Raw genomic sequence first — 12,369 nt, forward strand, 5'->3', positions numbered from 1 at the left:
GGTAGTGTGTGCTATCTCTCTGTCTGCTGCTCCTCATTGACAAAACATCCATACTAGAGAGGAGTTGACTACTCGTCTGTCTGATTGCCCAGCCCTTCAGTAGAATCTGGTTTTACTTCCATTAACTTGATCTCCATGTCCAACCTTATCAGTTTTTGTTCAAAATCTTTGTGATGAAACTAATTTCCCTTAAAATAAAATTTTGTCACAAGAAAATATGCTGTGACAGTTTTCTTATACTTGATTCATTCTCTCATTAGCTATAGGATATTTTGCACTCTTTCTTGTAACTCGTGAAATTTCAATTATATAGTTGTATATGAAATCATTTCACAGTAGCATGTGAAGACAGAAGTGTGACAGCTGTGCTTTAGTGGATGATGTCTCATAGAGAAGTTCAAAAATAAACCTGGTATGTGACAATAAGTCAAAATATCAAACTCCAAAAAAATTGGCAGCAATCTTCGTGGAGGACTTAACCCCCTGCAACCAACTCACAGGAGGAGCATTTGTGTCTATTAAGGAAAATGAGAGAGAGACCTCAGTAGTACTGGGGAACTGTAGATCAGTGTTTCTCAACCTTTTCAAGCCTAGTACCACCTAAGCCTAACAATTACCAACCGTGTACCCCTGCCCAAACTCCGTCCCTGACTCCACCCCCATAATAATAGTACTAATTGTAACACAATTTCTTCCATCCATTTTTCATATACACATAATGTAATCTTATTACTACATAATGGTAACCACAAAATTAAAAAAAAAAAAACCACACAAAGTACACTGTACACACAGAAAATGTTAATTATTTATAGTCAAGCTTTTTTAAAAAAGAGGTCAAGGCAGATAACTTAAAATATATACAATCAGTAACAACTATAGAAAAATAGACAAATATAGAGCAAAATATAGACAGCAGATATATTTTCAAAACTGACATTTTGATCACTAAATTGAAAATAAAATCATTTTTCCTACCTTTGGTGATTTCATGAGTCTCTGGTTGCACTTCCTTCTGACTGCATCCAATATTTTTCTTTCTTTCTGCCTCCTACATGCTTCCTCTTCTTCAGACCTCATTCAATTCCCTAACCAACATCTCTCTCTGTCCCTCCATGACACCCCCTCTACTGCCACATCCAACATTACTCCTTCTCTTCCCCAGATCATGTGCAGCATTTTTCACCACTGCCCACCACCCTCATGCCCATTTCTCCTTCTATTACCCCTCTCCAGCACAATGCCACATCTCTCCCTCCATCACTATGTCCAACATACCTCTCCCTTTCATCCCCTTCAATTTATCCCTCTCCACCACCATATCCTACATTTCTCCTGCTCATCCTTCTATTCCCCATGCATCTCTACCTCACTCCTCTCTATGCTCAATTTTCCTTTCTTCCTTTCCCCATGTGCACTATCTCTCACACTCATGCCCAACAATTCTTTCTATTCCCTCCCCCATGTCCCAAGTTAGTGCCCCTTCCTCTGTCCATTCTGTGTCCCATGTTCATGCCCCCTTTCTCTTGTTGAATTCGTGCCCCCTCCCTACTGCTTTTGTCCCAAAATTAAGTTGCACCATCCACACCCACCCTACCTCCCTCCCCTGAAGCTTGCCTGCCCCCACTGAAGCCAATTCTTCCCTACCCACTGCACCCCCGAAGCCAACCAGCACCGAAGCTACCGATTCCTCTCACCTCCTGCACCTCTGAAGCTGACCCTGCCACCCAACACATTCCATCCCCTCCCATGCACCGCAGCAACTCTGGGTAGGGATGGAATGGGCCAGGTGTGTGCAGTGACTGCACACGGCTGGCCCACAAGCCTTCCCCCCATCAATTCTGATGTCGGAGATAAAGTTCCGGGCCAGCCATGTGATTGGCTGACCTGGAACCTTCTCTCCGATGTCAGAATTGATGTCGGGGAAAAGGCTTGTGGGCCGGCCATGTGCAGGGCTGGCCCTGCCTGGAATTGCAGCAACGGCTGAGGGGGGAAATGGAGAGTCAGGTGGCATGGTCGGCTTTGGGGGTGGAGGGGTGCAGCAGGCAGGGAGAGATCCTGGGTGGCGGGCAGCCCTCATACCCCTAACAGGCAGCCCGCATACCCCAGTACCGCATGTTGTGAAACACTGCTTTAGGCAACCTTAGAAACTGCCAAAAAAAACAGTTTGCAGACTCCCTCTGATTTTCCCATAGACCAGGGGTATCAAAGTCCCTCCTCAATGGCTGCAATCCAGTCGGGTTTTCAGGATTTCCCCAATAAATATGCATGAGATCTATTAGCATACAATGAAAGTGCAAGCAAATAGATCTCATGCATATTCATTGGGGAAATCCTGAAAACCCGACTGGATTGCGGCCCTCGAGGAGGGACTTTGACACCCCTGCCATAGACTGTAACAGTCTGTACTCACTAACATGCTGCGTTGCAAAGGTGCTTCAGCTCCTGTGTGAAGCTGGAACTTGGAGAAGGATACCACATCAAACAAAACTCAGCCTCCCACGCTGAAATCTTCTGACTGCCAGCTGGAGCGAGACCAGGCTGGACCTTTACCCCACTGAAATGTACACGTGAAGGAGAGAGGCAATACGCAGCTGGCACCCTGAAAGTCCCCTCACGGACCACTACAAGCCCAGTCAGCCTGTGTTCAAGCTCTTGAAAAAAATCAGGGGGCAAACTAGCTTTGAGAGGAACAGTCCTGGAGTGCCTAAATTATTACACAGACTGGCTAACAGGTACCAAAGAGTGATAGGCCTGCCCGCTATAGACCTCAAAACCACTTCTCCCAGGTAGAGTTACTCCAGAACTACTGGGAACTATGAAGTGCACCGAAAGCCAGTGGCGTAGTTAGGGGGGGGGGCAGGGGTGGTGGTCTGCCATGGTTTTGGTAAGGGCATTGGCACTGTCCTTCTCTCCATTCCCCTGCTCCAGCCCAACCCCCTGCCTTACATGTGCACCCCTTCCCTTGTACCTCTAATTTTCACTGCACGAGCAGCTTTATAAATTTTCTGCCCGCATTGATGTTTCCTCTCTCTGATGTCACTTCCGAACCCCACACCTAGGAAATGATGTCAGAGATAGGTGACGTGACAGAAGCAGTAAGTTTATGATGTTGCTCCTGCCTGGAAAATGAAAAAGGTACAGGGGAAGGAAAGGAAAGGGGGCACACGCCGGGGTGGGGGGGGCAGAGAAGAGGGTGAGGGAGGGACGCCACTCACCCTTTATACACCACTGCTAAAAGCCTTCAAAATTTGAAGAAAACTGAGGAAAGGAGTTGAAAACTGTGATCAATACCTTCTGCAAAGTGCGGTTTGGCTTCATTACCTACTTGTCTAGAATGGCACATTTATTGCACTAGAATGAGCTGTACTCACAGATCTGCCATAGAAACATAGAAAGATGACGGCAGAAAAGGGCTATAGCCCATCAAGTCTGCCCACTTTACTGACCCATCCTCTTAAGTCTATACCTAGTGACCAATTCTTCAGCTCGACCCTCGTAGGGATCACACATAGGTATCCCATTTATTCTTAAAGTCTGGCACGCTGCTGGCCTTGATCACCTGCACTGGAAGCTTGTTCCAACGGTCAACCACTCTTTCTGTGAAGAAATACTTCCTGATGTCGGCATGAAATTTCCCGCCCCTGAGTTTGAGCGGATGTCCTCGTGTGGCCAAGGGTCCTTTGAAAAGAAGATATCATTTTCCACCTCGATACGTCCTGTGATGTATTTAAATGTCTCAATCATGTCTCCCCTCTCCCTACATTCCTCGAGAGTGTAGAGCTGCAATTTGTTCAGTCTCTCTTCATACGAGAGACCCTTGAACCCCGAGATCATCCTGGTGGCCATCCGCTGAACCGATTCGACTCTGAGCACATCTTTACGGTAATGTGGCCTCCAGAATTGTACACAGTATTCCAGATGAGGTCTCACCATGGTTCTATACAACGGCATTATGACTTCAGGATTCCGGCTGACGAAACTTCTATTGATACAACCCATCATCTGCCTTGCCTTAGATGAAGCCTTCTCTACTTGATTGGCAGTTTTCATGTCTGCACTGATGATTAATCCTAAATCTCATTCTGCTGAAGTCCTAGTTAAAGTTTCTCCTTTCAAGGTGTAAGTTCTGCATGGATTTCCACTACCGAGGTGCATAACCTTACATTTCTTAGCGTTGAAGCCCAGCTGCCAGGTCGAGGACCATCTTTCCAATGTAAACAGATCCTGTGCCATACTATCCTGCAAATTGCATTCACTTACTATATTACATAGTTTGGCGTCATTGGCGAATAGTGTTATTTTACCCTGAAGCCCCTGAGTCAGATCCCCTATGAATATGTTGAAAAGGAGTGGACCCAGGACTGAACCCTGGGTCCACTCCGATGTTTTAGAGAGGGTACCGTTAACTACCACCCTTTGAAGTCTTCCACTTAGCCAATCATTGACCCATGCAGTTAGTGTCTCTCCTAACCCCATCGATTTCATCTTGCTTAACAGTCTGCGGTGTGGGACGCTGTCAAAAGCTTTACTGAAGTCCAGGTACACGATGTCCATAGAATCTCCCAAGTCCAGCTTCCTTATCACCCAGTCAAAGAAGCTGATGAGATTGGATTGGCAGGACCTACCCTTGGTGAATCCATGTTGACTGGGATCCCGTAGATTCCCCTCATTCAAGATCGTGTCTAATTTGTGTTTAATTAATGTTTCCATGAGTTTACACACTATTGATGTGAGACTCACCGGTCTGTAATTCGCAGCTATGTGCTGTGCCAGCATTAGTTTCTCACTGCAGCTGGAAATGGAGAAGGGATTTCTGCCTCAGACAAGCAAGGGAAGCTCCAGCCACTTGTCTTTATGGGCTGCCAAGAAACTCTCGATCCCTCACACATATTTTTTTTTGGTAGGGGGAGCACAGTCTACCTCTGCCAAGACTCCTGGGCAGTTGCAGGGTCAAATTAACTCACGCTTGAGTGTCTAACTGCACAGGAGTGTGTACCACTTCCAGGGGACCTAGCTCCAAGCTCCCAAGTGTTAATGTTGGCCAGCCAGGCAGATGCACTTTTTAAGCGTGACCCTCCTGGCTACAGACCCCAAATATCTGGCACTTCTCCCCAGATAGAGCTGTCACAAGACAACAAAAAAACATTGTATTAAATCCTGAAAATAAAAATCTAGTGCAGAGCAGATGAAAAGACATCTTCTCAACTCGCTTGCAGAAGACCGAGGAGAGTGGGGTGCTGCCCAGAGAGACAAGTGAACAGGGCGTAGAAAATGATTGATGTCTTTTGCAAGCAACTCACAAATTGAGGTGCTTAACCCTTCCACATGCTTTTTGTATAGGAAATGCATTACATGTATATATTTGCACCTTGAGTTTAACTGAGATTATCATTAGGGAGAAAATGGCTAGAATTCTATCTATTCCTCTAAAAGTTGCCATGGACACATTGGCAAGGCAACCCATGTTTGAATCACTAGATTGATTCAGCTCTCTCGTGACAAAATTAGATCAACTCAAAGATTCTGCAGTCTTGAAAAATGGTATCTATATGCTGCAATTCCCTTCCATACTACATAGGGTTGGTTGCATATTTTTCTAGTGTTATTTTTTGAAGGACATTTGCTGTCTGTCCAAGAATGAAAATTGGCCATCCATTTTACTTAGTTTTCTCTGGAGCCTAAAGACTAAGATTCTTTTTTGTGTAGATGTTAAAATACACAGGTTCACAAAAGTTATGTGAACTGCTGTTGGAAAATGTAAATTAACCTATGGTACACTGAGATGGAAACATTTTCCACAGCATGGTTCCCTACTTGTATATCTCACCCTTTTCTTTCCTATGAGACTGGGTGAATCAATAAGCTTTGGACTGCTTCTTTTAGGAACCTGATTTTGAAGAGGCTGCTGCTGTGATGGCCGTTCCCTATGTGCATGGCTGTCTCGTGTTATTGCAGTTGTCCCAGAATCTACATGAACTGAGCCTACTGGAGTAGGGATTGGCCTGCCAACCCAATCATAGGCATAGTCAAACGTGTATCCTTTTCTTTCAAACAGCTCTGTGAAGAGTATTCATAAATAATCATAGTCTAGTTTCTCAAAGAAATCTAACCGCCTGGACATATCTTAGATATGTTGCCATCGCCTCTGGAAAGTTTTCACAAAGAACTTCAACAGGCATGTTTCTCCTTGTGTCTCCTATTTTCTGATATCACTCTTTTAATGTGTCAGCCTTTGGACCTTGCCAAGGTAGACTGCCTTGGAGGAAATACATGAACATGTGCCCCAGTGCTTCTAGGTCATCTTGCCGACTTTGCTCTTTGCCAAGGTGAGTATTTATGGACATATATCTTGCTGTTCCAGTGAGGCTTTTATGTTCCCTATAAGGCAGGGGTAGGGAACTCCAGTCCTCGAGAGCCATATTTGTCGGGTTTTCAGGATTTCACCAATGAATATGCATGAGATCTATTTGCATGCACTGCTTTCAATGCATATTCATTGGGGAAATCCTGAAAACCCAACTGGAATACAGCTCTCGAGGACCGGAGTTCCCTACCCATGCTATGCTTTTTGGTTTCAGGATCAATGTACTCCTTAGCCAGTCCAAAGTCTATGATATGAATAACATGCCCCTTCTTATTGCCTTGTCGACCAATGAAGAAGTTCTCTGGCTTCACATCATGATAAAGGAGGTTATTTGAATGCACATATTCCATTCGAAAAATCAGTTGGATGGCTAGTATCAAAGTAAATGTCCTGTCATAGAGGTCAAATAAGTCTTCCAAGCTAGGACCAAACAACTCCAGTACCATGGCATTGTAATTCCCGCAAGGTCCAAAATAGAATACTTGGAGAAGGCCTTCAGCTGTGCTGCTGAGTTGTTTGTAAAATCTGTACTCTAAATGAAGCTGTGGTGCATGAGATTTCACTGGTTCCAGTTTGATTGCTACACATTCATTGGTGTAGAGATTTTTGCCTAATCTAAGCTCCCCAAAATTTCCACATCCTATTTTCTTGACAACTCTGAAATTGGGTCCCACCATAAGAACACCAGATGATGTTGTTGAACTGGATGGTCATGAACTATGGCCACTCCTCACTGGCAATACTTTGGCTGCCCGCTGCCTTTCATCTTTCTCCCTATTGGAATGGTCCATGATCTTACATAAGCAAACCCCTGCCAGAAAAACTGGCAGAGTCCTTTGTCTGAGCTCCTCTCTTCCAAAGGATAGTAATAAATATAAGATACTAGCTGATGCCCCGGCGTTGCACGGGTATTTAATTATAGCAATAACACTGTAAATGGATTAAAATAAAGATACTTTATAGTGGTGAATGAAATTATTTTTTTACAGCTTAATAAAAAGAACAATATTCAAATTATAATGTGAAATATTTGACAAAATGAATACAATACAACTAACGCAAAACGTGATTATAAACAACATTTTTAGTTTCACCTCCTGGAACAAGAATATATAAATTGCTGGGTGAACCCAGCCTTGAGCAAGCAACATAGAGTTGTGGGCCGTGAGACCCCCAGAACATATCACCCCAGGTAGTGAGGGATCTGCAATACCAAGTTTCGTTCAAATCGGTCAAGCCGTTTTTGAATTACTGTGAGAATGGCAGCTTTTTACATTTTTTCCATTGACATGAATGGGTGAAATCTGATTTTCTGTTTGTAGCTCCGCCCACGTGTGCAGGTGGGCCGCGAGACCCTCAGGACATATCACCCCAGGTAGTGAGGGATCTGCATACCAAGTTTCGTTCAAATCGGTCAAGCCGTTTTTGAATTACAGTGAGAATGGCAGCTTTTTACATTTTTTCCATTGACATGAATGGGTGAAATCTGATTTTCTGTTTGTAGCTCTGCCCACGTGTGCAGGTGGGCCGCGAGACCCCCAGAACATATCATCCCAGGTAGTGAGGGATCTGCATACCAAGTTTCGTTCAAATCGGTCAAGCCGTTTTTGCGTGATCGCGGCACATACACACACACATACATACCTCCGATTTTATATATATAGATATAAAATCCAGCAGGATCCAAATGGTTCACTTTGTGTGTAAGGCTTCAGTAAGAATCAAATAAATGTTTAATGTTTCCTTAGAACCTAGTCAATGAAATTAATGTGTAATGAAGATCAACTAAGCAGGCTGGATATGGCTCCAAGATCATTCAAAGTGAAAGATCCACTGAGCCCTGGCCGCTGCTTAAACTTCGATCCCTGCCGGAAAGGGCCATCCTCCACCACTGCCAATACCTCTCTTAGCTTCACTCCAAGCAATGGTGACCTGATTTTTTTTTTTTTTTTTGGGGGGGGGGGGATGGCGGCAGCATAAACAGCAACTTCACTGCCCTCTCACCGTGCACAAATATACAGGGCAAGGAAGGAGCAAGCCTTTCTGGCAGAGACCCCTGAGACTCCTGAAACAAGGAGACCAGACTTATGATTTTAAAGTTTTTGAGGTTGTGCAGATGAGGACAGAGCATGCAAGAAAGGGGCAGGAACAGAACTTGCTGAGACAAGAAAATTTGTCCCCATGTCAATCTCTAGTGTGCAGGATATGGACACTAATTAAAGCAGAAAGGCAAGTGGAAAATTAATCAATTATTTACCCGACTACTGAAAGCAAGTTTTTACCTTCTGTAAGTGACTCTTGGTTATTTTGCCAAGAGTCACTTGGCAAAATAGCCAAGTGTTGGTTTTGTTTCAAGTTTATTTAAAATTTCTTATACCGCCCAATCAGCCTTCTAGGCGGTGTACAAATTTGTAAAAACAGAAAACAAACTTTAACTTAGTAATTTGAGGTGACAATACGTCCCCAAACTGTAACTATAAAAACTTTTAAAAACTATTAAAAACCAAGACAAACAAGAACAAAAGGTAAAAGGCAAGAACTACATTAGGCAAAGTAAAAGAGAACAATTATGGAAAAACCAATAGGGAGGACTGCTGTTAAACTCAATAGTATTTTCGCTCGATTACCCTTAAAAGGACAGTTAGGTCTCAAAGGCATCAAGGAAGAGAAATGTCTTTAGCTTCGTCTTAAAGTTAAGATTTGATTCTTCACATAAATAATTTGGAATACTATTCCAAAGAGAGGGAGCAGTGACAGAGAAGATAGTAGACCTCATTGTATATATAAACTTCAGTGACAGTATAGAGAAAAGGTTATTAGCTGTTAATCTTAGGGATCTAGAAGGAATATAAGGAGTAAGAAGATTATTTATAAATTCAGGTTGATTGTTTTGTCTAGTCTTAAATGTTTTGTGCCTCAAGGGAATTTAATTATCCAAAGTGATATACTTAAATATATTCTACTAACTCACTTTGTTATTCAAAACAATATCATATCAATCAATCAAGTAACTGAGGTTATTTAGTGAACACTCAGACCCACAGCTGAGGTCTCAGTGAAAAATTCACGGAGCAGCTGTTAAAGAGACCATCATCGTTGTTCACAGTCTCACCCTCCATACAACAGCTAAATAACTGCACAAAGATGGTAAAACAAAACCAACTTAGCTTTGAATGGAGTGGGTGATCAATATAGCTGCTCCGGGTTCCTTTTTATTCAAGTGACTGCATTCATTACAATTGCCGACCCCCCTACCCAGGTTTCGCCAACTGGCTTCTTCAGGAGGGGTACTATGAATGTAAAATTTTACATTCATAGTACCCCTCCTGAAGAAGCCAGTTGGCGAAACCTGGGTAGGGGGGTCGGCAATTGTAATGAATGCAGTCACTTGAATAAAAAGGAACCCGGAGCAGCTATATTGATCACCCACTCCATTCAAAGCTAAGTTGGTTTTGTTTTACCATCTTTGTGCAGTTATTTAGCTGATGTATGGAGGGTGAGACTGTGAACAACGATGATGGTCTCTTTAACAGCTGCTCCGTGAATTTTTCACTGAGACCTCAGCTGTGGGTCTGAGTGTTCACTAAATAACCTCAGTTACTTGATTGATTGATATAATATTGTTTTGAATAACAAAGTGAGTTAGTAGAATATAGTCTTAAATGTTAACAGAAGAATTTTGTAAGTGATTCTGTGTTCCACTGGCAACCAGTGAACTTCTTGCAACAAGGGGGTGACATGGTTGGATTTCTTTGCATTGAATATGATTTTTACGGCAGTGTTTTGTATTATCTGAAGTCTTCGTATTTCTTTTTTGGTTATACCTTTATAAAGGGCATTACAATAGTCAATGCACAATATCATGAGAGAGTGAATCAAAATGTTCAAGGATGCGGCATCTAATAGTTTCGATAATGATCTGATCATACAGAGCCGATAAAAGCAATGTTGGACCACTATACTGATATGAAGATGATAATTAAATTTGTTATCAAAAGTTACTCCAAGTAATTTAAGTGAAGGTACGGTTTTAATAGATTGAGATTAGAATGTAAGAGGGGTCTGCAAGGAAAGTCCCTCCTTGTTGGAAAAAATCATTACTTTGGATTTTTTTCAATGTTCAAGGATAGCATATGTACATCCAACCAGGAGTTAATCTTTTCCAATTTTTGGTTTATAAATTTTATTTCTGAGGGATTATTTAGATCTATCAGGTGTATTAGTTGGACATCATTGTAAACCCAATAGATTGCCCTAATGTTAAAAGGGGGGCCAGAAAAATATTGAAAAGTAAGGGAGATAAAATAGAACCCTGAGGAATCCCATAATCATTAGTAAATGAGTTAGATGATGTAGAATTAAACACTACCTTGGAAGAACGATCTGTAAAAAAAGATAAAAACCAGTCCAAGACCTGGTCTTTAATACCAATCAATCACTGTTTGAAAATCAGCCAGAGAATCGGCCAACAGCAAATGAGTCGCTATCTTTAGTGAATCGAGCCCTTTGTGGGTTTAATTGTTCAAATTTCCATCTCACAAACTCACAACTCTCCTCCCAGTGAGGACATGCTGGAACCCCAGTATTTAGAGCTGGAACAAGCTGTTAATTAGCAGCTTGTGAAAAGAAAGTGGAAAGCTTTATGGTTTTACTTTCTAAGGGAGATGTCCAAGAAGTAAAAATATTGCAGAGGAATGAACTGTGAAAATTTGTATTTTACCTTTGGAGGGTTTTTTTGTGGGTTGTGGAGCAATGCTCCTACAAGTGGCCTGTTTTGAGCAGCAGAAGCTGAAGGAAACATTTTGGTTTTTAATAATGACTGAACTGAAAAGATTATGAGAGCATTCTGACAAAGCTAAACCTTTTGTTTGAACTATGTTTGCATGCTGACAAGCTGAACTTTTGTTTGGAATTACTTTGGAATAAAGTTTATGAGTTACCAAGTTCTGGTGAGGCTGTATTTATTAAGGTAGTCATGAGGAACATGACTAGGTCTCCAGTAAACCGTTTACAGTGGAAAGGGGTTGTGTTTAAAATTCATCATCATCCATTAGGGAATTTGTTTCCAGCGGGAGTGGCAATGACTACATATTACACAAACACACGTCCATGTAGTTTATAAAATTTTTGAAGATCAAACGAGAGGAAAAAAAGTGCAAGTTTATTTAGAACTGTACCTCAGGGTACTTTCAAATAATTCTAAAACTGACCAAAATAAATGTAAAAAAACAAAATAATACCAAAATTCAAGCACTTCTAGGCCTCGTGTAACTTTTCTCAACTTCCCGTTCTGACACGAAAAGAAGACCAAACTTGGGAAAGATGTTTAATACAGAAAGTAGCCAAAATATAATAAACATTTTATTTCAAAAAGTATAGCCTGTGGGGAAAAAAGTAACAAAGATGATGCAGAGATAAGCAAAAAAAAAAATATCAATAGAGAAGACAGTCAACCATGCCAATATTTTAAGCAGTCTATGTAGTAGTACTACCTTATGGAACAGCTTTCATCTAGCTCAGTGTCTCGCAAACTTTTCCGGCCAGCGGCACACACCCATGCCCTGGCTGGAAGGCACCCAGAAGTTGACGCGATGACATCACGCACATGCATGATATCATCACATCAATGTCTGTGCATATGCAGAGGCCCGTCTGACTGTGACCCTGCCGTTACAGGGATCTGGGAGGTGCGGGGAGAAGAGGAGAGACACCAGCCAGGAGTCAGCTGCGCCGGCCGCCTGCCTACTGGATGTGCCTCTCACTGCGAGAGGCACGTGCTGTAGGCAGGCGGCGGCGTGGATGACTCTCCTCCTCGCCAGTGTGTCGTGGCACAACAGAAATCTCAGGAGGCACACTGGTGTACTGCGGCACATAGTTTGCGATACACTGATCTAGTTTTATAGAAATTAAACATCGGAAGCAAAATCAGACCTGGATAACAGAAGAATGTTTCTGAGGTACTAAAATATCAGATAGTGTGCTATAAAAAATTGAAAATGTAT

At 42.4% G+C, this 12,369-nt stretch overlaps 1 pseudogene; it reads right to left on the bottom strand.

Annotated features, from left to right (window-relative positions):
- Positions 1 to 5,770: 5,770 nt before the first annotated feature.
- On the bottom strand, positions 5,771 to 7,158 carry LOC117360396 (annotated as a pseudogene).
- Positions 7,159 to 12,369: the final 5,211 nt, after the last annotated feature.

This window comes from Geotrypetes seraphini, chromosome 5 (assembly GCF_902459505.1).
Source record: "Geotrypetes seraphini chromosome 5, aGeoSer1.1, whole genome shotgun sequence".
NCBI classification, from domain to species: domain Eukaryota; kingdom Metazoa; phylum Chordata; class Amphibia; order Gymnophiona; family Dermophiidae; genus Geotrypetes; species Geotrypetes seraphini.